Source organism: Castor canadensis, chromosome 13, assembly GCF_047511655.1.
Source record: "Castor canadensis chromosome 13, mCasCan1.hap1v2, whole genome shotgun sequence".
NCBI classification, from domain to species: domain Eukaryota; kingdom Metazoa; phylum Chordata; class Mammalia; order Rodentia; family Castoridae; genus Castor; species Castor canadensis.
The window spans coordinates 13,863,367-13,885,334 of record NC_133398.1 but is presented as its reverse complement, the minus strand read 5'-3'; the positions used below and the strand labels follow the sequence as shown (position 1 = coordinate 13,885,334).

The window sequence follows — 21,968 nt, the reverse complement described above, 5'->3', positions numbered from 1 at the left end:
AATTAACCACGCTGGAAGCAGCCCACATGCATATTTGAGCTTTCTGAGATAGGGCTTTCTGAGGTTTCTGTAGTTGACATATTCCTTTCTGGCCAGAAGTAATGGCTCCCGTCAGGCAGCCTTGGATTTGAGTTCTGGCAGTTCCTCTGTTGTTTGCCTGGCCTCACCAGTCTCTGGGAGTCAGATGTCCCCTTGCCACCATAACAGCAGCTCCCATTATCTGAGCACTAATTTGGAGCTGACACCTAGTAATTTGTCTCTGAGGTTAGCCAGGCCCTCAAGGTCCCTTAGTCACTGCCATAGTAGAAGTTGTCTGAACGCCATCCTTCCACACTCCATCCTGGCTTTTGTTTTCAAAGGCCTGAATTTGCCAAAAGCAATTATGCCAGAAGGTGAGAGACTGATACCTTTGAGCAAGAGTGGAAAGGAGGGAAGAGCAAAGAGGTGAGAGAGAGTCCCCAAGATTCAGCAGGGTCTGGGGTTCTGGGAGGAATAGAGGCTGGTGCTCTGTGCCACTGCAGTGCCCTGGGAGGACTTTATTGTGTCTTTATGAGGCTGGACGAGACCCCAGAGCTCCTGGTTTCAGTTTCAGCAACCACTGCCCCAACTGTGCTCAGTAACAACACAACTGAGAGCTTCCCATCAGCTTTTGGAAAAAGCAGGTTCATGTGTCTCCCACGACTGAGTCTGCAGATCCCAAGGCAGAATGATTACGGGCATTGATCACCTCCATTTTGCAGGCAATGACAACAAGCCTTGGAGAGGTAAAGAAAGGTCCCCAGCTCTTGAAGATCAGAGCTGGAATGTGAAACAGAGCTGCTGCACCGCTGTTAATCCTTTCAACAACAATGCCAGGAGAGTGTTGTTACTGTCTCCATTTCTTAGATGTAAGGCAGCTGAGAGCTGGGTAAACTTGGCCCAAGGTCAGTGCACTGTTAAGTGGCAGAGCTGGGATTTGAACACAGGTCTAGCTGACTCCCAAGCTAACCACCACCTTCTGTTAGGGTCACTTTCCCTTTCCTCACTGTTGTGAGCTTCTTTTGTTGTGGACTCTTTACACCATCTGTGACCAATTTTGATCCCCAACTTTGGTCCTTTTCCCCTGTTTGAATTGTGGAACTGTCACCATGGAAGATTTTTGGGATAAGAAGGATCCTCAGTGGGAGAGGTAGGAATCCTAGACTCAACTCCCCAACTACCACTCACGTCCTAGGCTCTTGAATTCCACAATGAAAAGAATTTTGAAGAGATTTGCAAAGGAGGCTCACCAGACCAGTAAAGATTTATGTAGTAAGGCAGGGTAAATAGAGAGCGAAAAATAACCACCCCCTCCTCCCCATCCATGCAGAGCTCTCACACACAGAGGGCTCCTCTGCCCAGGACTATTTATATCCTCTGGGCTGAGAGATTCCGGTTTGAACTTTTAACTACATATGTGGTCATTTGGTGACTTTCAATTACTTTGCTAAATTCATATTCTAATGATATCACGGAGTTCATGGGTCTGGGGAGGATTTACTATCTCCCAAACATGAGGGCAGTGAGCTTAGGGTGGCTTTACAATCAAAGGGTCTTGTGTCATGGGTGTCTGTTCCTGTGACCTCTAGTATATATTTCTGGTCAAAGAATTATCTTCTAATCTCTGACCCAGTTACTCATAGAAGGAAATTATATACCACTTACCATCTAAAACAAAGGGGTGCAATAGAAAGAATGAATGCAGGTGAGCATTTAAATTATTATTATTTTTTTGGTGGTGCTGGAGTTTGCACTCAGAGCCCTGTACTTACTAGACAGGCACTCTCACCACTTGAGCCACCCTGCCAGGCCTTTTTTTTGTGATAGGTTTATTCAAGATATGGTCTTGCAAACTATTTTGCCCAGGACTGACTTTGAACCATGATCCTCCTGATTTCTGCCTCCTGAGTGGCTAGGATTACAGGTGTGAGCCACCAGTGCCCTGGCTCGTTTAAATGATTAATGCAGCTTTTGCTGCTCTAGGGCTTTCTTTTTAATCTTAGCTCTCCTGACTCTGCTTTCGTTTTCTGATTTTTTTTTTCCACTGTCACCTTGTCCTATCTATCCTGCTCAGAACCAGTAACAAGACTGGGTGCCACCTGCACACCCATGTTTATTGCGGCACTATCCACAATAGCCAAGTTATGGAAATAGCCAAGATGCCCCACTACTAACGAATGGATTAAGAAAATGTGGTATCTATACACAATGGAATTTTATGCAGCCATGAAGAACGAAATGTTATCATTCGCCGGTAAATGGATGGAATTGGAGAACATCATTCTGAGTGAGGTTAGCCTGGCCCAAAAAACCAAAAATCATATGTTCTCCCTCATATGTGGACATTAGATCAAGGGCAAACACAACAATGGGATTGGACTTTGATCATATGATAAAAGCGAGAGCACACAAGGGAGGGGTGAGGATAGGTAAGACACCTAAAAAACTAGCTAGCATTTGTTGCCCTTAACGCAGAGAAACTAAAGCAGATACCTTAAAAGCAACTGAGACCAATAGGAAAAGGGGACCAGGAACTCGAGAAAAGGTGAGATCAAAAAGAATTAACCTAGAAGGTAACACCCACGCACAGGAAATTAATGTGAGTCAACTCCCTGTATAGCTATCCTTATCTCAACCAGCAAAAACCCTTGTTCCTTCCTATTATTGCTTATACTCTCTCTACAACAAAATTAGAAATAAGGGCAAAATAGTTTCTGCTGGGTATTGAGGGGGGGGAGAGGGAGGGGGCGGAGTGGGTGGTAAGGGAGGGGGTGGGGGCAGGGGGGAGAAATGACCCAAGCCTTGTATGCACATATGAATAATAATAAAAAAAAAAGACTGGGTGCCAATCAAGCATTAAAGAACACTGTTATTCTTGGCCAAGAGTAGAAGTGGGAGATAAACTCAAAACTCAGCTCTCAACCCTTGAGGATCAGAGGTTGTACTTCTAAAGCGGATGAGAGTGAGAGGTAGGCTAATTAAGGGGAGGGATATTTATATGTACTGGAAACGAGCAGAAAATTTCCAGGAATTTTGGCACTGTCTCTTTTCATTCCTTTTATGGTTCTTTCTGGTCATCATGGCAATTGTTAATGGTCACAGAGCTGGAGGAGATATCATTTAGCATGCAGATGGGATATAATGTTGTCAGAGGTTGTCTGGCAGTCCTTCTGGCAGCCACCTTAGATTCAACTGGTTTGGGCCTGCCCACCTGAAGAGGGACTTCTGGCCTCTTGTCATCAGTGAAACAAGATTGGGGTGGAGTAGAAATTCAGTTAGGTGGCTTAGGGGGACTAAGAAAGACAGATTTCTTAGATAGAGCAATGCAGTTTCCTGTACTGGGAGCAAATTCACACCAACCACATACGTTAATTAGTTCTCAGAACACAGCCTGGGAGGGGGTATAAGGTTTCCAGGAAACTAAAGCTCAAAGTGACGTCCCAAAGTTGTACAACTCTAAGTGCCAGCACTGGCTTTGCCCAGCTCTACAGAACCTGAAAGCCACAAAAGAAGGAATGGCCTCAAGTTGCCACAAAGAACTTGCAACTTGCTTCCCACTCATGCCCACTCTGCCCAGTTCCCTTGTGTTCTGGGACCGTTTTGATGGGGGTCCTCATCCAGATGTTCATGGGAGCTCTTCTGGTCCCAGGCAGCCACAGGCCTTGTTTCCCACACAGCAACCCTGTGCCAGTGTTATCAGTGGCAGCCCCAGCAAAGAGAGAAGTCCTGAATTCTAACAGAGCTGGCTTCCATCCTACCTCGACTTTTCCCAGCTGGTGGCTGGGGACAAGATGCTGCCCCTTTAAGAAGCTCAGTGTCCTTATTTATATAATGAGGAAACCTGCCTCCGCAGGACTCAGCAATGAGAGGAGGTGCTCCTGAAGCATTGGGCACCTGTGAGTATTGTCAGGACAGAAACTTGGGAAGGCACACGGGTGGATGGGCATTCTTGGGCATCTCAAATCTAGCTGTGGACAACAACCAACTTCTCATCCCAAAGAGTCCAGCCGTGTATCTGTCCTCACACAGGAAGGTAGGGACAATCTCATTGTGGGCTGCTCTCATGATCATTTCTTGCAGCTGACTGTAACTATGGCTTTCCAATCTCTCTCTCTCTCTCTCTCTCTCTCTCTCTCTCTCGCAATCTCCTCCCCATCCCCATCCCCACCCCCCACCTCCAGGGTCTTGCTTTATAGCCAAGACTGGCCTCAAACTTTTTTTTTTGGCACGAATAGTGTTTGAAGTCAAGGCTGCCTGCTTGCTGAGCAGGTGCTCTACCGCTTGAGCCACACCCGCAGCCCTTTTGTTCTGGTTATTTTGGCAATAAGGTCTTGCTTTCTGCCCAGATCAGCCTAGACTGCTGTCCTCCTATTTATGCTTCCCGCTTTTGTGGTGCACACACCATCATGTCCAACTTTTTCCCCCTTTCAGGTGGAGTCTCATAATTTTTTTTGTGTGCGTGTGGTACTGGGGCTTAAACTCAGGGCCTTCTCCTTGAGCCACTCTACCATCCTATTTTTGTGAAGGGTTTTTCAAGATAGGGTCTTGTAAACTATTTGCCTGCTAGCTAGGAGTACAGGTGTGTGCCCCTCTGCTTCCCGAGTGCTTGGGATTACAGGTGTGTGCTACTATGCCTAGTTTATGGTTTCTTTTGTAGAGTGAGCACAATTCATTTAAAATACTTATTGAGTAACTACTATGAGCCCGACCCTCAACCTTGGGTGTGAGTTCTCACATACTATATGTAATCTGCATGCATTTTGACCCTCATCTATAGCTCTTGGTCTCAGTCTCTTTTCAAGGACAAAGGGGGACCAGTTCCTCCTGGGGGTCCTGCTTTGTTGCTGTAAGTTTGACAAGTAGCACTTCACGTTGGCCCTCTGACGAAGTCTGCTTTCTCAGCCCAACCAAGTGGGCCTCTTCCACACCAGAGAGCCCTGGCTTGAGTCTCAGCTCCTCCTGGAAGACACTCCACCATTATCTTGCTGTGTATCTGACCAAGTCCCTTTCTCTGTGCTTCAGATGCCCCACCTACATAAAGACCCAGCAGAGTGAGACCCAGTGTTTATGAGTCAGCACAGTCTTCTCTGGTTTTACTAGCACTATTACCAGCTGTGTGATCTTGAGCAAATAACTTCACCACTCTGTGCCTCAGCAGCAAAATAAGTGTAATAATTTGCTAGAGTTGAGGACAGAATGTGGAATGAAGTAGGGATTACAGGTGAGGTGCTATCCTCATCTACCACCATCATCATCTAATAGTCACCATCATCACCTCTATCATAACCATCATCCCCACCACCACCATCACCACTACCCCAATCACCATCAACACCATCACCTTCATCATCCTAACCATCACCATCACTACTTATACCACAACCACCATCACCATCATCACCCTCCACCACCATTATAATTTCAGTCAGTACCACCTCCACCATCATCTGTGCCATAACCCTCAGCACCACCACCATCACCCCCACTACTATAATCTCAAGTCAACATCACCATCATTGTCACCACCACCACTACCACAACCACCATTGCCATCATCCTAAACATTACCATCATTACCTCTGCCACAACCACACCATCACTACCACCACCATCACCATCATCACCTCTATTATCACTGTCATCACCACCATCCTTATCATCTAGCCCCATTAAGTTGTTGGTGAATGTGACCGGTATAGGGAAAGTTACCCTGAACAAGATAGCTAGATAGTTGGATACAAGCCCTTGTTCAAGCAAGTTTCTGCCTGTTTCCTTGGTCTCAACCTAAAATGAAGGGACCCAGCCTGATAGTTGAGACAAGGAGCATATCCTAAGGCCAGAGGCTACACCCTTTTCCTGGGTGTAGATGGCACCTTTGGTAACGGTGGATCCCAAACAAATTCCTCAAACATTGGACTCCAGGCTAGATTTCAGTCTTTTTCCAGGAAGTCATTTGTGTTTGGTCCTGCTGGCACAAAAGAGTCAATCAAATTGATCTGAACAAAAAAAAAAAAGAGTTTAGAACAAGGTAAGACAAGAAAGAAATCCAGGCCCACAATATTTTCAGCTTGATATTATTATAAATAAATGTAACACAGCCTTGTAGTCACCCATCTCCTGAGACACCAGAATGGTATGTTCTCAAGCTCAACTGAAGCTCATTTGCACACCCTGTCCTGACACTGAGGGTCTGGAGGAAAAGACTATGGCAGTGGCTCTAAGGAGGGAGTCCCAGTTCTGTCTTCTTCTGCTGTGTGCCCAGGTCTCCCACCCTAGCCAGGTGAGCTTCAGCACATGCAAGAAAAGAAGACCTGGGGAGAGACAGTGAAGCAGACAGCCTGAGTTCAGATCTTGTTTCCTCACTGAATGAATGAGGCTCCTGACATTGAGGTGGAACATGTGAGATGGATGCTGCTGGAGCCCCACCCAGGTCTGTCTCCTGTTACCAGCCTCTGTGAACATTGGCTTCTAAGGTCACAGTTGCCCTTTCCTTAGTTACCTTTTTTTTTTTTTTGAGACTGGGTATCACTATGTAGAATGGGTTTGCATCCTGATTCCCCTGCCTCAACCTCTGAGTGCTAGGATTACAGGCATGCACCACCACACCCACGTTCTTTGGAGAATTGTCCTAGACCCATGGAAGTTGGTTTGCCTAGGGGGTCATTTCCTCCACAGGGCACTGGGCACCCAATGACTGTTGACTGCCATGGGCTATAGAAAATTAGCTCCTTTGTCTTAATCTGGAACCCAAGCCCACTGTTCCCCTGAAAGAGTGGTAGAGAACTGAGGGGGTTTCAGGCAGGGCTTTCCTCATTCCAGACCACCAGAGCCTCATCTTCCAGTTCTCATGACAAGATGACTCCTCCCCAGCTGTTGTGACACTCTCTCCACCCCTGCAGGACTCCTGTGCCAGCCCTAGCAGGCCCTCAGCACACCCTCCACCATCCCATGATTCAGAGTGAGAGAGGCACATATAGAGGCCATTGCTGCCTCTGCTGTCTCAACAGCTAAGGTCTTATTCATGCAGGAAGGTGGCAGGGTGGCACAGGGGACAGAAGGCACATTTCCAGGAGTCAGAAGAATCCACTGGAGGAACTAGAGGTTCCTCACTTGGGTGCCCTTGCTGCTCTCCCTCCTACATTCCACCTTCCCCCACATCCCACCTCCACACTCAAGCACACACTTCAGGCCCCTGGTGGAAATGCGCTGGCTGTGTAGTGTGCTCTGGGGTTTTGGGTTTGAGCAGAAGGAGGAGGAAGAGGATGCAGCTGCTGAGGCTGAGGGGGAAGGAGGCCCTTTAGAGACAAATAGGTCTGTGGAGAGCTGACCAGGCAAACTCCTACTTCAGCTCCACCTGCCCGGCCTCCTCTCCAGTCCCCATTTCCTGCCCTGGGCCCCTGAGTTCCCAGCATGCCTTGCAACCAAACCTGCTGGACAAAGAGATTTTGGCATGTTAACATAGCAGACTGGGAGGTCTATTTCAAACACACTCAACAGATGCACACACAGAGACCCCAGCCATATTTATACTCATGTCACAAATGCACGTGTGCATGTGTATATAACACACACACACACACCTTCTTAGGATTGTAGTTTCCAAGCCTGACCAAATTTAATCCTTAGAATTATCAGAGAAGCTGTAAAGTGCAGACTCCTGGGTCACAGATATTGATTCAGCCCATGTCTGCAGGGAGGCCTGGGAATCTGCATTGTGATGAAGTGTGGAAGATTAATGGCTCCCCCAAAATGGCCACATCTGAATTCCCAGAACCTGTGAATATGTCATGTTACATGTCAAGGGGGAACTGAGGTAGTGGATGGAATTAAGGTTGTTAACTTTAAAACAAATTTTTCAACTCTGGATTATCTAGGTAGGATGGACTGAATGTTCCTGTCCTTCTGGAGGTCATACGGTAAAAGCTTGAGCCTCAATGTGATGGTGTAAGGAGCTGGGGAATTTGGAGTCCTTGTAAATGGAGTTAGTGCCTTTATAAAAGGGGCCCCAGAGAGAGAGTGTTCTAGCCCTCTCTCCACCATGTGAGGACACAATGAGAAGCCAGAAGAGGACCCTCACCAGAACAACCCTGGGACACTCCACCCTTAAACTTCTAGCCTCCAGAATAGGGAGGGATAAACTGCTGCTGCTTATAGGTACCCCGGTCTATGACACATCATTGAAGTATCCCAACTGGACTCAGACACAGGTGAGGTAAGCCCAAAGAATCTTTAAAAGCAGAGGAAGGAACAGAAGAGGAGTATGAGTCTGAGAAGGATGCAGAGGTGGAGAGATGCCAAGCTAGGCTGCAGCCATGGTTACTGGGTCTGAAGATGTAAGCAGACTGTCCACCACAGCTAATGCTGGAAGTACTGGTTGCTGGGTTGCCCTAAAAATTCAAGAGACACGGTGCTGACTAAGTCAGGGCCCCAGCTTCTAAGGAGCTTATGGCAGGAGAAGCAGTGAGCCTGGAGAAAAGCTGGGAATCAGAATAATGAAGCCCTTAGCAAGAAACCTGGAGCAGTGACACTGACTGCACAGACCTTCAGTTTCATCATAAGCCACATAGCCTGCCTTGGAACAGGATGACCTGGTGTTCCAATCTCATCCCTGGGTAGCCATGTGACAAGGGGAGCTATTTCCTTCCTGGGGCCTGGATTCCCCATGTGGAGAATGGGCCCTTCTCTCTTTCAACCCTCCTCCTTCTGCTGGGAAGCCTGCAGACAGAGGGAGATACTGGGCACAGTTAGTCATCCTCGTGTCTCTAAGCACCTACTGCATGATAGCCCTGACTGGAGTTGCCACACGGGTTTCCCATGATTTTTCAGAGCACTCTGAATCAGTTTAGTGAAAGAAGCCAGACACATGGGGGAGATATACAATTCCCCACACATGAGGGGAATAGGTGGATTTATAGACAGGAAATAGTATGGTGGTTGCAGAGAGGGAATGGGGAGTTAGCATTTAACAGGTGCAGAATTTCCATTTGGGAAGCTGAGAAAATTCCAAAGGTAGATGGTGCAGATGGTCGCACAACAATGTCAATGTACTGGATACCGCTGGATTACACACATAGAACCAGTCAAAATGGTAAGTTTTGTTTTAGGCATATTTTTATCATAATAAAACAAAGCAGAGGTGATTTGCCACCTTTACAGATGAGGAAACTGAGGCTCCAAGAAATGAATTGACTTTTCCAACATGATAGAGCATAATAGAGTTAGGATTTAAAACCAGGTTTGACTGTAAATCCAGAGTCTTTTTCTCCCTGTCTTCCTCCAGACACAGTGCAGAGTGTGAGTGGCAGAGAAGTGAGACAGACGCGGGTCTCAGAAAAGCCCTTCCAAGGAGATGAGGAACAGGCTTGGCTCTGGAGTCACAAGCAGGCCAACACTGGGAGGCTTGGGCCCAGTCATCATCACCAACCCCCACGACTTGGCTACTTCTCTGGGTTTCCCTTGACAACCCTTGTCTTCCATGACGACACTGGAAGCAGCTGACCCAGGAGACCAGCAAACCTGGGAGGAGAGGCTCCAGACATCCATCTGCTCTCTGTTTGTAGCAACAGTCACTAGAGAGCATCTCTGGCAATCCTGCCACCCAGAGAGCTGGAGCATGAGGGAGGTGAATGGCCGCAAGAGTTACCCAGCAAACCTGCAGAGGTCTTCAGAGTTAGTGCCCTTTGGGACCAAATTCTGCCTGGGCAGTCACCCTCCAGCCAGGCAGGATGCCCCAGAGTCAGAGAATGTCACAGAGAGAAGCCAAGAGACCCCCATGGAATAGAAAGGTTCTTCCCCTTCCCCAGAATGGCCCAGAACACAGAAGGACAGATGTCTGGAGAACAGGAGTATTGGTGACAAGCAAAGCAGGAAACAGAAGGCCAAGGAGGGTGCAGCCACTCCCAGAGACCATCAGAGTTGGTGAAAGAAGGAGCAAAGCCAATGTGTTAATCATTGCTATGTAACAAATTACTCCAAAGCTGCATGGCTTAAACCACAAATGTTAAGCTTCTGCTAAGGAGCCTCTGATCAACCTCTCTTGGGAGGCTGGACCCCAGGTGTGGCTGGGGCTGCTGGCTCAGCTGAAGATGCCATGGAGTGGGTGTCAGGGAATCTAGTTTTGAGCTCACTCACATGGTGACTGGAAGGATTCAGTTCCTCATGACCTTCTGGACTGGAGTGCGTCACTCTTCACTGGTTGTTGACCACAGGTCTCACTCGGTTCCTTACCACATGGTTCTGTCCTTAGAACAACTCTCAACACAGCAACTGACGGGCTTCCCATAGTCTAAAGAAGTGAGAGCGTGTGAGGGTTGGAAGCTGGGGTCTTTGTAACCTAGTCTCAGAAGTAGTGACCATTTCTCTGCCATATTCCACTCATTAAGAGTAAGTCACAGGTTCCGCTTCACTCAGGAGGAGGAGACGCCACCAGGACATGGGTACTGGAGAAGATGGTTGCCTGGCATTTTAGGGGCTGCATCCCACTGCCATCCAATACTTACTGTTGAAATAGTCCTTCAGAATGGAGCTAGGATGGGAGTGGCAATGACAGTAGCTCACTGGGAACTTGGAAAAGGAAGACCTAGAGTGAGAAAGTACCTGTCACTGTAGGAAGTCATGAGACATTATAACACCACAAAGACCTACATACTCACCACCTCCCTCAGGTCCTGGAGTGTGACCAATGGTCAAAGCCATCTTGTACCATCTCCACCCTATCCCCTGCTGCTCTCACTATAACCACTACCTAGCTGTGATCCTGATTCTGGTGCTTTTCTTTTCTAAGGCAGTTTCCCAGAGAAGTAGCACCTCTAAACACTATTATTTGGTTTTGCTTACTCTTGAAACTTGTATTCGCAAAGAACCATGTTGAATGTCTGGGTCTTGCCTTTTCCCCTTGACATTCTGTTTCTGAAGTTCAACCACACTCTTGTTTCTGGCTTCAGTTCCTATATTTTCACTGCTGTATGGTAATCATTTGTATGAACGAGAATTGGGTACATAAATTGTGACGTATTCATTTGGCTTTTCCCTTTTGGGAAGGGCTATGAGTACGTTCTTCCTCTTTTGTTTGGTGTTGGTATCCAGAATTACTTTGTTTGTTTGTTTGTTTTCGGTTCACGAGACTCAGGGCCTGGCATCACTGGTCTTCAACAATCTCACCTGTTAGTCATCCCAGGAGCTAGCAGTCCTGTGGGGCCGGGTGCTCACTATTTACTGGAGGGCTTTGACTGCTAGAAAGCTCTTCCTTGGGTTGAGGGAAAATCTGCCTCCTCTGATTGTTTCCATGGTCCCTGACGGCTTCCCATGTCTGCTCTACAGTCCTTTAGGAGAGAGTGATGGCTCCCTCCCATGCACCCTCCCCCACTCGCACCGTTCTTTCTTCCCCTTCCTTGGCTCTGTCCTCCCCACCCTCCATCCTCCTCACCATGTACAACAAGATTTCTAGTCTCCTCCCATTCTAACGCCATGCTTCCACCAGCTCTGTCTTACTTGGTGTAACCCACTGGTGGATCTGCTGCTGTCACTCTAGCAGCTACACAAGTCAGAAACCTTTTGCCTGCACACATAGGAACTCTAGTCCCAAGGAGTGTGATACCATCACTCCAGTCGGTCTTGGTTACTGCTCATGTGGTGACCACGGCCAGGGCTCTTGGAGATAGGAAGTGACTAACACCAATACTGATATCGCTGCTAGCCTACAGAAGACGTGTCATCTGACACAGCTGTCACCTAAGCCTCTCTGAGGTTCCACCACCAAGACAGCCTGGTACACTGTTACCTACTCACAGATACCACAGTACTGCCACATCCTTTTAGAGATACTGCTGTCTGTCTTCTGGCCCCACAGTTGAGCGCCAACTGGTTAGAGTCTAGTGAGGCAGCTCCTGCACCTTCCACCTGGGTCTCCTCCCCAGCCAGTCACTGAGTATGCAACACCAGGCAGGATCCCTGTCCCTCTGGAAGAAATCCTTGAGTGCCTTGGCAGCTGGTCTGTCCTACTCTGCTGTGCACATCTGTGTGTGGTGGAACCTTGATTGTGGATGCATGTCTCCCTCCAGCTAGCTCCTCAGCCCTGGGTAAATCTGTAAGTACAGATGGTGCTGACTGGGGAGAGGCACCTACTGAACACAGGACAAAGGTGCTTGAATCCCAGCTCCACCAGTTGGGACCCAGGATTTAGACGATGTCCTCCTGGCTCCTCCAAATACCCAGATACACAAGCACTTTTGTGCAAACAAAGGCAAGAGAAGAAAAGGTGGTTTTCAAACCTCTGCCTGTTTTATGTGAGGCGCCCAGAGTTTGTTTTTTGTTCTTTTTGTGTGTGTGTGGTACTGGGATTTGAACTCAGGGCCTACACCTTGAGCCACTCGGCCAACCCTTTTTTTGTGATGGGCTTTTTTTGAGATAGGGTATCTTGAACTATTTGCCCGGGCTGGCTTTGAACCGTGATCCTCCTGATCTCTGCCTCCTGAGTAGCCACTTGTGCTCAGCTGCCCCAAGAGTTTTTGTCCTCATCTGATAAAGAGGGCTACAGTATTTTCCTGTTGACGTGGGGAGTACTTCTGTGTACTCAGCCCTGGGAGGGGACATCCAGGAAGTCAGTGTCTGGCTAAGGAATACAGTGTGTTCTTTTGTGGCCGTGACCACTCTGCCTTGGAGTTTGTATAAGAGACAGTAACTCAGCCGCATCTCAGCTCATAGCTCAGCTCACATCTGAGTTATGGGAGGCCGAGACTGGGAGGATTGTGGCTCCAGGCCAGCCAGGGCAGGGAGTTCCCAAGACTCCCACATCAACTAATACCTGGGTGCGGTGGCATGCACCTTCATCCCAAGCTATAGCCAGTTTAAAAAAAAAAAAAAAGTTTGCGACATCCCATCTCAATGGAAAGAGCTGGGTGTGGTGGCCCTCAACTGTCATCCCAGCAACATGGGAAGCTTAAAATATGAGAATTATGGTCCAGGCCAGCAAAAAGTGAGCTCTTATCTCTAAAATAACCAGAGCACAAAGGCTGGACGTGTAGTTCAGTGCTAGAGTGCCTGCCTTGCAAGCACAAAGACCTGAATTCAAACCCACGACTGCCAAAAGACAGAGACAGAGACACAAAGACACTTTACTCCACGCCCCTCTGAGCCCCCCGGGGATAGAATCCACATCTGACCTTCACTGTCTGTCTCCTAGGACCCAGCACAGTAGGGTGTGACCATGTCACACTTCTGTTCTACAACCTTCAGTGGCTCCCCCTTGGTTGCAGGATACATTGTAAGCCACCCCAGTGTGACTTTCTGGGCCTCAGGCTCAATCCCCTCTCTCTATCCTCACTCCTATCCTGCTCCCCCCGTGTCCCCAGTTCTCCAGCCCCCCCATCATATGGGATGCAGTGGATAAGTCAGAGCTGATTTGAAGAAGCAGAACCATTCGGTGTGATAGAAAATGGAGACTATAATAGGGGCTGATCTTGGGCCATCACAGGTGTTTGCACAGCTCTATACTCATCTGTGCACAGCTATGGCTTCTGAATCTGGTGTTGACTGAGGCCAGCAAGGAGAGTGATCAGAAGAAAATACACACAGGCGAGGAGAGCAAGGGCAAGTCAGAACCTACACTAGTCTCCCAGTGTAGCTCCCATCTCAAGTGACCTTCAGGAGAAACTAAAGTTGTTGGAAAAGTCAGCTCAGGAGATGAAGAAACTGAAGGAGAGAACCCAGGGGAACTGGAACAGATGCAAACCCAGCTCTCACAGTCACCCCAAAATGTGACCTGTTAGATCTGTGACATGTGTGAGCTACTTCCATGACTCCCTGACTGACCTTCTTGATACAAACACGCCTTGCTTCACTTCCCCTTTCCAGATCTCAGGCTGATTTTTCTTATGGCCAACCCTAACCCAAAGGAAATTCCAGGAAGCATTATTGCAGCTCAGCTAAATCTGACCAGACACACACTTCCCCAGCTTGTTTCCTTTGCCTAGAATATTCTTCCCCATCCTCCTCCTGAACAACTCCAGCTCCCCCACAAAGCCCCAGTCATTGGCTCTGTATCCCTCAGGTCTCTTCTGTCCTCCCATGTGGTCTCTAGGACACTTTGCACCTTCCTGCCTTATAACCTTATCCCGCCGTATTTCCGATAGTTGTCTACTGTCTGTCGTCCATTCTCAAATGGAAAGGCTGGGGGATTGTGCTTGCTTTGTGACTTGAGAGGCTAGCTACCACTAAACATTGTCTCAGTCAGATGTCACACTGACCCTTGGAGACAAAATGTTTTTTATTTTCTTTATTTTACAGCTGAAGAAATGAAGGCTCCAGGAGGGGTTATCACTTGCCCAGTACTGCACGATTTTTATGTCCAGAGGCAGAATCCCAACACTGGTCTGTGTGACTCCAGAACCCAAAGTCTTAACTACCAAGGGAAAAATATTGGGGACAGGGGTGTAGTACTAGGGATTGAACTTAGAGCCTCATGCTTGCTGTACCACAAAAGCCAACCCCTCCTCCCCTCCCAGTTCTTTAGTATTTCAGTTTATTTTTTAGACAGGATCTCACACTTTTGCCCGGGCTGGTCTTGGACCTAGATACTCCTACCTCTGCCTCCTGAGTAGCTGGGATTATAGTAGTGGACCCCCATGCCCAGTTACCACCAAGCAATTCTTAAGATAGAAATGCTAAAAACGTGACTAACCATCCCAGCTCGCTTAGAGCTGACAGTGTTCTTGGAAATAACAGCTTCAGTTTTAAAATGGGAACAATAACAGGCAAACTGAGACAGTTGGTCACCCTAAGAGAAAGTGCTGTGCAGGTCTACGGCCATACCACCCTGAACACGCCCGATCTCCTCCGATCTGGGAAGCGAAGCAGGGTTGGGCCTGGTTAGTATTGGACTGGAGAAAGTGCTGTGCATGTTCAGAGGTACAAAAGTGCTGGAAATCAGGGAGGGGCCCAGGGCCCAAACAATCCTGAACTACTGAATGTGTACACAAGAAGGGAGTTTTGTAATTGGTTTTATTTGTTATCTAATTCCTTTCTTCTTCAGGAATGAGGACTTCCCCCTCCGCAATTATTTAGAAAGCAATTTGGGGCAATCACAGTTTGATGTTCACTGGCTACACATGAGATTTTGTCAAAGGAAGTCGGGGGTGATTGGCAAGGAATACAGTCTCCCTTCTGACAAAGTCCATTATGAGCCTGGGGTCAATGCTGAGACTCGGATGCTATAGGCAGAGGGGTCTTCTCTGGGTCCTCACCCACAGAGGTGCCAAGGAAGTCTGGGCAGTATCAACAGCCTCTAAACAGCCAGTGATGGCAGAATTGCCTAATCCAGCCTGTTCCATCAGCCCTGGGAAGCAAATTGTCCAAGATCATGGGCAATCAAATGTCTCCTGTCCTCTGAGCAGACTCTCAAGTATATTGGCAGCTAAAAAGGTGTCCAGGCTCTGGACAGACCAGAGACTCACCAGGCAGAAAAGTGTACTAGCTATACTGCCAACTTCAAGCAAGCCACTTCTCTGTCTCTGATGCACACTTTATCTGTAAAATTGGGAGACACTCAGGGTAAAATAAAAGAAATGCCAATTCTGGAAATATACAGGTCACACCTAAGGAGTACCAGTGTCCTTCCCTAGCAGCAGCCAGCTGGGTGATCTAGACCAAGCCAAGGCTCACACTGAGCAGCTGTTTCCCTAAGCAAGTTTTTTCTTCTCCCAGTGTCAGTTTTCTCCTGGGAAAGTCAGATACCAATGCTTTCTACTGGGGTTACCTGAATGTGAAAAAAGGGACAGATAAAGTTATCTTAATAGCCAGCACCTCTTACTGCAGCAGCTAGGATCTAACTGTCTTTATATAAAATCAACAACTAGGTAAGCTTCTTGGTCAGACCTCCCCAGGCTGAATGTGGTCAGATGGGCAGGCAGAGAAGACTGCTAAAGGCAGGGGGCTCCTGAAACAAGAGTAAGAGATAGATGTGGGAGGCAGAGGAAGGGGCAGACAGGAGAACCAGAAAAAGGGAGAGAGCCCAACACTAGGGAGGGAGAACAACCAAACTTCTAGGCAGACTGTGGGATGGGTGACCAATGGAAAGTTCTAGAATGATATGCATTGCTACTCTTTCCCAAAAGTTGCTTGTAACAGTGCCTCTATCTCATCTGCTCTAAAATCATCACATCTGCTAATCCTCAAGCACTTTATATAAAGAGAGAGAGAGAGAGAGAGAGAGAGAGAGAGAATATGAGACTCAGTAAGAGTTGTTTCCTGTCTGAGCAAAGCAGATGAAACCGAGACCACACATAAGGAAGAAAAAATGAAAAATCCAGGAAATTGAGAAAGCTTGGTTTCACAGATTGCAAATCCAATCTCTCCCTCTTCCTGTGCCCACATCCTGCTCTACCTTCCAGCCTTGCTTGCAGAGCCATGTCACCAAGTGACAAGGTTTGTACCAGTGGAACATGCACGGACATGATGAGTGCCACTCTCGGGCCTGGCCCAGAAACATCCTACTCCATCCCCTCCCTGCACCTGGAATGGTCTTAGAAGCCAAGTGCTGACAATGGCAGATCCACTAGCAGCCTGAGCACCACCACAACCCACCAACCTAGACCCCCCTAGACCTGACAACAAGAGAGAAATAAGGCTCCATGGCTTAAGTAAGCCTAACACTAAAGAAGTGTAGCCTACACAAATGACAAACTTAGGGAGGGCTTGGGGCTTGAAATCAGGATGGTGAATAGGAGTATGGGTGTTGGAGAAGAGCCAGAATGGACAGTGCCTCTGATGTGGGAGTCACATGAAATGTTGTGGAAGCACTCAGCAAACAATCGCCATTCTGATTATAGTGTTCGTTAGGGAAGAGCTTATTGACTTCTAAAATGGATTCGCAAACCCCATAAACCCCCTCTCTCATGAGGTGGTGGGGACTGGACAGGCTGGGATGCTGTCTCAGGGTGAGGAGCCAGCCCCTAGACAGCTCAACTTGAGTTTGGTTTTCTTGCCGTTGGAGAAAGAGGTCTGAGAGAGCTGAGCTGAGCTGGAATGCAGGGAAGGAAGAACATTTGACTCAGGAAGGAGCCACCCTCAGGGAGGCCAGGACTCCAGTACTACCAAGGAGAGAATATAAGACCTTTGTATTTCTAAATTCCTGTACTTCCTGTGAGTCCTAAAGCCCACATTACAGAAAGGGGTAGAACATACCCTGAATGCTTCTAGTGGGTAAGGGAGAATGTCCTGTCTTTGGAGGCTCCTGGACTGGAGACTGGGTCATGAGGCAGAGCATGTACCCTACTCCCTTACTGCTCTGACACCTGATGGAGTGTGAGCACTGCAAAGCCTGGGGGCACCAGTGACTGAGCTCAGCATAGTGGGGAGAAAATTGCCAACTAAGTCCTCCTCCGTGGAAAGATCACAGTGACCTGAACTAGAAACTGGGCAGCGTGGGGCAGATGCAGTAGATAGATATCAAGGACAGTCACTCTAGCAGGACCATACAGCAGCAAGCAGCACCGGCAGCTGAGGCAGGACGCCTGCACCCCCAGAGCTTCCCAATCCAAGAGCATCATACAGGACTTCCGACATGCTAATGTTAATGTAACAGCTAGAGATGGGATAGAATTTGCTGCCAGAAGGGGTCACCTAGTCCCTACATATCACCAGAACTGCAAAAGAGAAGGCCTCTGATCCCTGACGATGCCTGGGGGGTCATGGGCAAGTTATATCTGCCAACTCCAGCCCAGCAGTCTTTCCCTGAACACTTCCTCTCCAGAAGCAAACCCAGGCATATGGGAGGAGGCTCAGTCCTCAATTCCAAGTCCTGCCTCTGGAGCAGGGTTGACAGAGGGGAGTGAAGGGGGAGTCTGAGCAAGAGCAGGAAGAAGCCAGCCGCAGGTTTTCTGTGAAGACTAAAAGCAAATAATTCAGGGAAGATCTTGTCAGGAGGGTGGCCGTGGGCTTCAATGCCGTGACCATCAGAAATTCAAATGTCCACAAATTCCATCAGTCTTGTAGACTGCCCCACATTGGAGAGGAGAAACAGCAAGCAGAGAGGCTTGGAGTGGGAAGTCACCACTATGGTTCATGGTTCCCAAACTTCCAGAAGCCACACCTGCATTTGGAGAAGACCTCAGCTCAAAGGTCCCATAGATTTCCTGCCATTGGAAGGACATTGATGGTGGACCAGCCAGCCAGCTCCATCACTTAATAGCACAGCTTGGGCAAATCACTTCAGGTTTCTGAGCCTCAGTTCCTCATCTGTAAAATCTTCTCTTCCCCACACCTGTGCACTCGGTTGCTATCAAGAGATACTTCTCCAAAAGGCTTCCCAAGTCTGGTGAGCAGAGTCTCTGGCTGCCTTTTGTTACAGACCATCTTTTCCAGACACTTGTATAACAATCAGCTTTGGAAGACAGAGCAAAGCTGAAGCAACAGCAGGCATGCTTATTGCCCATGATAGAAGATTTGGGTTTAGCCAAGCATGGTGGTGTATACCTATATCCCGGCATTCAGGAAGCTGAGGTGGGAGGATCACTTAACCACCAGAGTTCAAGACCATCCTAGGAAAGACCCTAGTTCAAGAAAGAAAATAAGGAAGGAAGGGAGGCAGAGAGGGAGGAAGAGAGGGAAACAGAGAGACAAGAAGAAGGAAGGAAGGAAGGAAGGAAGGAAGGAAGGAAGGAAGGAAGGAAGGAAGAAAAAAATTAAGGTTCTCTAGGTTGAAGGTTTGTCTCCTGCAATGCAACCCACTACATGTGTAGTCATATACCTGGACCTGTGTAGAGTTGTCTGTTAAAATACAAGACACCCAGTTAAATTTGAATTTCAGATAAACAATGAATACTTTTTAATATATGAATGCATGATATAATATTTTGAGACCAAGATTGGTCATTGTTAATTAGAAATTTTAATTCAACTTGGGTACCTTCTATTTTTATTTTCTAAATCTGGCAACTCTACTCCCATGGGACTTGGAGGCAATGCAAAGATTCTAATGAATGATAAAGTCCTTCATCACTGACCCAGGAGGCTAATGTCTTTGGCCAGCATTCAAGTCAGTTTCTACATTGAGTAAAATGCCACACCCTCTCCAATTCTTCATCGGTATCCCCAACCTAAGCTGGGAGACTGGCGTGGAGTTGGCAGCCACAGATATCTGTGGGACGAATGGCTGTCAATCCATAGGAACTGCTGCCAAGTACACAGAATTCCTGGGGGATTTAGAACGTGTTACTGGTAGTTGGTGCTGCAACTTTATATCTCACTAACACCTCACTGTTACCATGGTTACTATTTCAGAGCTTCCAAGGAGCATTTTCATGCATCATCTCATTCGGTGTTCCAATGACTTGCTGAACTCTATAGGATTAAGGATTAGAAACTGAAGTTCAAGAAATACATTGCACAAGGACACGCAGTCAGTTAAGTGGCACAGCTGGGAACCACTTAACCACAGAGGACTTAGTATGATCTGCTGTGCACCTGGTGCTGGGTAAGCACATTATACCCTTTATCTAGTGAAAGCCTTATAACTTCCTTATGATGTGGGCACAATCAGCCCCAAAGGGGTTATATAGCACATCCAGATTCACAAGGCTCTGGATTGTGGCAGAGTTAGAGTGAGAATTCCCTTCCATTTGGTGTCAGAGCCTGAGCGAAAGTGATAGGAGGCAGGACAGTTGGGCAGACACACCCTTTATAGTAATTCCTCAGCCAAAAGACAGGGGGTTAACAAAGTAGGTGCAGGTCTCTAACACCGTAATTAGCAGACACTAACCTAGCTAAATATGCTGGATGTTGAACCGATGGTCCCAGCCTAGCTGGGAACTGCAGCCCTGAATGGGGTCATTGGGGTAGCTCAACCCCACAGATTGCTCAACCTCATCAGCCCAACTCTCACACATCCTGGAACTTCAACCCATACTACAGTTCATTCCAGGACCCACAGGCTGGTAGACTGGGCTGCCCCAGGGTGCCAAGAGTCTCAGGAATTGGGAACAATGACTTAAGCTAGGAGGGACAGAAGGGGATGATGATGTGTTTATATGTCCTTGGAGAAAGTTGACTTTTTTGGAAAAATACTCTTTTACATCAGTTTTCCAAAGTACATTTCCCAAAACATGTTTCAAAGGAGGGGGGGGCAAGGAAATTTTATGTTCAAATAACTTTGAGAAATGCCACAGCCCATCTTTCCCTTAGATTTACAGTCTTCAGTATATTAAAAGCTCTGACTAGTCCTGTAACAAAGGATCTATTGCATTTTATTTAACTTCACAAGTTCTGGAATATATCTAAACTTTATCCCTCACCCAGTAATTCTGTTTTATTTTGGGGGTAATAACGCTCATTAAGACATTCTGGAAAATGCTGTAATTTCAAGATCTTAGAGGCATATTATTATTATTATTTTGGTGGTACTGAGGTTTGAACTTGGGGCTTTACACTTGCTAGGCAGGCGCTCTACCACTTGAACCACTCCACCAGGACTTTTTTGTGATGGTTTTTTTTTTTTTTTTTTGAGATAGAGTCTTGTGAACTCTTTGCCAGGTGAGCTTTGAGCCACAGTCCCCTGATCTCTGCCTCCTTAGTACTGAGATTACAGGTGTGAGTCACCAGTGCCCGGAGAGGCATATTATCTCTTAAAATTCTCTTTTCCTTATTCAGCAGAAGGAAGCCTTGATTTGGGACTCAGGACATGGAGAAGAGCATAAGGACCGCTACACTACCCAGTGGCAAGGAATGCCACTAGCGGGGACCTCGTGGGACACTCGGAAGGGTGTACTCTGTGAGAACAATGCCGCCTGGACTAATGCAAGGTAGCAACCCTGAGCAGCATTCTTCATCCAAGAGAGCTGTTCTGAGGGAGCCTGCTGTCTTTAGGGCCTTTTGCCTATTTCCCCTGAGGCCTTGCCGGTGACACTCTCTAACCATAAACAGCAGAAAAACTATATTTAGCACTTTCCTCTTGAGCCAGGAGAAATGCAGCTAAGGCCAAACTCCCTCACCTGGTGCAAAAGGGTTAAGAACATCATATTGCTTCTAGAACTATCCTTGGGAAGCAGAGGAAGCTGTCCAGGACCTGTTTTGGCCTACAGATGCTACTAGGCTACAAGCTTCAGAAAATTACCATGCTCCAAAGAAAGACCCTCTTGGATCACATCGTTCCTGCTTCCCCAAGTTAAGGTGTGCCCCTACCCCCTACAAAATGCATGGGATGTCAGTAAATGTTGCAAGAAAAAGATCTCCATGTGTTGACAGCAACACGGTGATTTCAGAAGACCTTGCTCCTTATGTTTCCATCATGGAAGAAGAATCCAAGCAGAATGTGTGGGTGTAAATGGGGTTTATTAAAAGTTAGGAAAGGAAATAGAAAGGGAGCATGGTCAGGCACAGGTGGAGTCTGCTGACAGAGAGAGCGTGCTTTTCCTTTTCAGGTGCTTTTAAAACCTACACTAAACCTGGGGAGGGCAGACCCAGGAGATTCCCACCCAATGATGAATGAGTTGGGAAGCGCATGGGTGGTTCCCAGCCAGATGGAGGTGGCCTGAGCCGTCCCCAGCAACCTTCATGTGCCCCAAACTTTTCCTACTTCTAGCCTGCCTCAAATTCCTTGAAAGACAATATTCTAAAAGTTTCTTTTTTGGGAGTGGCTGAAGAGGGGGGTAGGGGCAGTCCAGCTTCAGTATCTGCTTTCAGCTAACAAGTGGCAGCAGACCCTACCTATAGAGGGAAATTGTCTCTCCTACTTTTTTCCCTTGGGGCTTATTTGAACACAAGGTGTCTGAGTTATTGTCCAGCACAGTCAAGGTTTCTCATGCAGATCCAGGTTGTTCATGAAGATCTCATTCATCTGCAGAGATCAATAGTCTTGTTGCCTCATGCTTTGGATCCTAAAGGCTTTTATTCTGAAAGAGATAAATTTGGTTTAGAAGATATGACCTGAATATTAACAATAATAGGAGCACCAGAAGAGT

The 21,968-nt window shown here is 47.5% G+C and overlaps 2 long non-coding RNA genes across 2 annotated transcripts; one reads left to right on the top strand and one right to left on the bottom strand.

The window, feature by feature from the left end:
• Positions 1-3,930: 3,930 nt before the first annotated feature.
• LOC141415619 (uncharacterized) lies at positions 3,931-9,417 on the top strand. Its single transcript, XR_012440615.1, has 3 exons — positions 3,931-4,051; positions 6,281-6,448; positions 9,299-9,417. It is a non-coding gene; the product is annotated as an uncharacterized lncRNA (long non-coding RNA).
• A 747-nt stretch (positions 9,418-10,164) lies between these two features.
• LOC141415618 (uncharacterized) lies at positions 10,165-11,129 on the bottom strand. The gene is made up of 3 exons (XR_012440614.1): positions 10,855-11,129; positions 10,518-10,597; positions 10,165-10,303 (listed from the first exon to the last, which is right to left on the bottom strand). It is a non-coding gene; the product is annotated as an uncharacterized lncRNA (long non-coding RNA).
• Positions 11,130-21,968: the final 10,839 nt, after the last annotated feature.